We start from the raw sequence: 4889 nt of genomic DNA, 5'->3' as shown, positions 1-4889 counted from the left end.
TCAAACATGTTTAATTTGATTTGTAACATATGCATACATATGTATGTAAAATGAGGTTGAAAAAATCTCCAAACATAACCAAAGCCAAACCGTGGGTATCAGTATTATACTCCTATGATTTTTCATTTGTTTAGGAATAATTCAGGTTCAAGGCGTAGTCTAGCTTTGATGACGAATGCGTACTATATAGAAAAGTATAACATAAATTTAATGTGAATACAGCATCACCGAGCGGGGATAGCTCAGTTGGGAGAGCGTCAGACTGAAGATCTGAAGGTCGCGTGTTGGATCCACGCTCACCGCACTTTTCCTTTTACATATTTTCTTTTCCCAAAATCTCTGGATTTTACACTTTATTTTTGGTTGTTCTCTCAAATTTTCATATCTGCATAAGTTGTTCTTTGGGAAAGAATTCTAAATTCCGCTTAATACTGCACTTTCCCTGTTTTCAGATTTTCTTTCCCAAAATCTCTCGATTTTATTTAATTTTTGGTTGTTCTATCAAAATTTCGTATATTGATATTATTATCCGTAAAAAAATCCTGAATTCCGTTGTTTTTGTCAAAATTTTCACATCTTCGTAAGTTATTATCTGCAAGAGAATTCTAAATTCCACTTAATACCGCACTTTCCCCATTTTCATATTTTCTTTTATCAAAATCTCTTAATTTTTTTCGTTGTTCCGTCAAAATTTGTGTATTCATTATCCGCAAAAGAATTCTGAATTGCGCTTGTCGTTATCTACAAAAGAATTCTAAGTTCTGCTTATCACTGCACTTTCCTTGTTGTCATATTTTCTTTTCCCGAAATCTCTCGATTTTTTTTTTATTTTATTGTTCTGTCAAAATTTTCATATCTTGGTGAGTTATTATCCGTAAAAGTTCTGTCAAAATTTTCACGTCTTAATAAGTTACCATCCGCAAAAGAATTCTAAATTCTGCTTAACATGGCACTTTTCCTGTTTTCATATTTTCCTTTTCCAAAATTTATCGATTTTGTGTATCTTCATAAGTTACTATCCGCAAAAAGAATTCTAAATTCGCTTGTTTTATTCTACAAGAAAATTCTGAATTTCTCTTAACAATTCATGTTCTTTGATGTCCACGTGTTTGATTGAAATTGCCAACTGGCACTCCAAGATTGCGTCCTCGTGTTTGACTTTTTCATAATGATGAGAAATTAGAAGTTTAAGGCAAGTAGATTCTTTAAATGTAGAGGATAGGTAAAATTATGACACCGAGACCAACTATGTTAGTTGTTTGGCACGTACAATAAGGATGCATTATATTATCTATATAATTTGATGTGAGATGAAATATGTGTGAAATTGAACATAGATCGCATACTCATCGCAGATCGCATACTCATGGCTCAATCACCACACCATTGCTATCAATGGCAAACCCAGAGGGTTAGCAGCCCTCCTATTCTTAAGCCGATCAAGTAAACACTCATTACATCTCATAAAAATTATCCATAAAATCTATATGACTTGCTCCCAACCATATTTTTTTTTTTTTTTTTTGAATACTTTATCTCGACATCTTAAGTTGAAATTGGCATTTTCCATCGGTTAAAACGATTGTGGGGGTTACAAGGCCAACAGGTCGATTGAGAGATACCGTGTGAAGCACATGTCGATCTTACAATGGATGTTTCACCCACCCTTCTACCTTTACCGGCGTGGGCAACTATTATATCGGTCTATCAATTCCTCAAACATTTCTTACGAGATGCAATAGAGTTTACCCTCTCCATTTAAAGGGACCCGTAATTTTGAGTGTAATTTTCTCCACTCAGAATGAATACCCTTGATATTTTACGTCCCAAAATTCAAATGAAACAGTTTTAGGATGTATTCAAATCTAAATATTTCAAGTTGTAATTGACATTTTCTATTGGTTAAAACGATGGTGACCGAGCCCCCACAAATCGGTGGAGAAAATAAGAAGAGATCGTGCAAGGTGCAAACAAGCAATGACAAACACCATGCCAATGGTCACGGTCACCTAGGGTTTTCTAGGCAGCCATCACATTGTTGTGGCGCGCACACGCACAAAAGACCGTCTCGACCATAATGGCTGCCGGCCGGGCGACGTCACCATCATTCATGGCCACTCTCTCCTTTTCCGATTTCTATATTATTCTATGTTTTGTTTCAGAGCATGAATTTTCTAAGATATTCTCTTTATTTTATTCATAAAAGCTGTACCATCTCTACATATGGTAATATTTCCCGAAACCACTCTAAATATTGGATGATCCTGAGCGACAAATATGAATGTCATCCATGTACTATTTCAACTAAAAATGAGTATGGATGATGTTTTTATTTATTTATTATCATTTGTAATCCATCAATCATAAAATTAACTGAAAAGAAGTTATCTTCGACCTGGGATGATGGAAGAAAACACAGCCATTTTTCTTCGGATGTGAATTTTATAGAATAGGTCAAATTTCGAAGGGAAAATGAAGGAAAACTTTTTTTGCTTAGAGTAAGCCAAAACAAACTAGTGTCTTGAATGTTGTCTTTATTGATGTTTTATTTGTGTACCTTTCCTTTCATAGTGGTTGATTTAATGCGGCCACCTGTCTCCTAAGGGATCACGAATTTTATTCATGCCGTGCAGCATTGTCCAATTGTGACCCAGCTTGTAAGGAGAGACTTCCCCAGTTGCCAGTATTTTCGATGGAGCTGTGACCACAGGCATGTCGACTTGGGAATTCTTTGGTGGTGGCGGGCGGTGCAAAGTAGCTATAAGTTCGGACCAGAACATGCAGTACGAGGTACGAAATTTATAGGGAAGTAAATCGTTAGCATTGGCCATCATCTTCCTTTCCAAGCCATTGTTCGAGAAGATGCATCTTATTTTACCGTTGACGTCGGAGAAGAAAAGAGAGAGAGAGAGATTTGACAATGGAGTTCCGCGCCAAAACGGCGCGTCAGCTTGTTAAGGGAGAAAGAGGGATAGCATGCACGAGCTGGCAAGGCCACCTCCTTTCCAGGACGCTCTCAACTGTCTCTTTCCCCCCCTCTCTTTCTGTTCATCCACAGACACGAGATAGATAGATAGATAGAGAGAGAACCCACTCTCTCTCTCTCCTCCTCCCTCTTTCCGTGGGGATCCAGTTCAATCTCTTTCGCTCCTCCTCCTCCTCTCTTGCCCGGAGATGAATCTCAACCTCCCATTCGTCTTTTTCGTGAGTGATCGGATCCGATCGCCGAGGAGAGGTGGATAGGAAGCACGTACCACGGGCTCGGAAACAATGAACGACAAGGCATTGGTCACCAAGGACCTCCACGCCAGGCACACCAAGGTCGACTAACCCCCGCTCTAGATCCTTCATCGGCTCGTCTGATCCTTTTGGTTTTCATTGCTTCCTCATGGTTTTCATTCTGCACCGCTCTTCAACCAGAGCAATTGCTTATTTTTCAGACATTGCCGAGGTCGACCGTATTTGTTGTTTCCTGATAATTCCGTCTAAGATGTTGTATCATGTTAAAGATGACTCCGTAATAACAAGCCATAAGAATAGTTAAAGCCCAAATATCTATCGGCAATGTCGTTTCTGCTCGCAATTCTTTTTCGATTACAAGGTGAAAACTTGAAATGCATAGTAGGTTGGTCTTTGTTTGGGCGTTGTGTTTTTGTCCAAGGCGCTGGAGTTTGTCGGTAGGCCAAAACGTGCGTCGTCAAGGAAGTGATCACTTCCAGTCTTTTATCAGCCGGTGTTATATGTGGTCTCTTTTAAGTTCTGTTAACAATAACTCTTTGCCATCTAGTGATAAGACTCCCAAGATTTGTTCTTCATGACATGGCTATTAGAGTTCTCTTTAAGAAAGGGAATGAAAAAGGCCTCCTTGCTGGCCCATCAGCTGCATAGGTCACTCCAGGAAATTAGAGGATCGGCAGAACGGTATTGTTGATCCTTATGAAGGAGAAAATGAGATCTTTTATCATATTGGTATCATCATCAATTAAAAGATTCGTTGCCCTGGACCAATCGACTGCTTTTAGCTTTTCTAACCAGGCTAATTGCACATGAACTATGGATCCATAAATTACATGTGAACAGCTTAGTTTCTTGGCCTGGGTCTACTTTGTGCTGCTATACAAAAGTAGTTGTGCTCCGTTCAGTTGATCTCACCAACTGAAAATATCATTTCTTGATTGTCACATGCAGATACTCGAGGTCTTCTCAAACTTCCAGAAAATAGGAGTGTGCAGATTGCCAAAGCAAGTATGTCATGCGATCAATATCAACTGTGCCGTGTATATAATAAGATTTTGTGCAGATTGCCAGAGCATGTCATACAATCAATATCGACTGTGATGCGTATGTCATAAGATTTCCTTAAGTAAATAATTGAATCTTTGGTCTTTTTAAGTCTACTTGAAACTCAGGAAATTGCATAATCATCTTGAATGTTGATTTACATATTGAGCACATAACAGCCTCTAAATTCCCAGATTACCAATTTGAACTAGTTTAGGTTGAAACCATGGTGCAAGGACTTCTAGAGCTTGACAGCATTCAGATGGGAATTATGACATTTTCTTTCCACGTGCTTTTTAGGTCTTGGTATCGCATAATGCTTTGACCTGGCAATCTGCATAGTTTCTTTCGGGCATATACTTTCTACTCATTTCTCTAAGTTCAACGCACGTCCTCATTTTATTCCACATTCTGAGCATCTTTTGTACTTGATGCACTAAAACTCTTTTTAGGGCTCCTCGATGGGCAAGTGTGAATCTAGGAATTTTCATATGCATGCAATGTTCCGGGATCCATCGGAGTCTTGGAGTACATATTTCAAAGGTACTATTCTACCATTCTTTTTCACTAATGTGTTTTCTTGATAGTATGCTCTAGTTCAGCAAACA

At 38.5% G+C, this 4889-nt stretch overlaps 1 non-coding gene across 1 annotated transcript; it reads left to right on the top strand.

Moving 5' to 3' along the window:
* The first annotated feature begins 231 nt into the window (after positions 1-231).
* On the top strand, positions 232-304 carry TRNAF-GAA. Its single transcript has one exon. It is a non-coding gene; the product is annotated as a tRNA-Phe (tRNA).
* Positions 305-4889: the final 4585 nt, after the last annotated feature.

Source organism: Eucalyptus grandis, chromosome 8 (genome assembly GCF_016545825.1).
Source record: "Eucalyptus grandis isolate ANBG69807.140 chromosome 8, ASM1654582v1, whole genome shotgun sequence".
Taxonomy (NCBI): Eukaryota; Viridiplantae; Streptophyta; class Magnoliopsida; order Myrtales; family Myrtaceae; genus Eucalyptus; species Eucalyptus grandis.
Note: the sequence above shows the minus strand (reverse complement) of the source record. Positions and strands in the feature narration are given on the sequence as shown.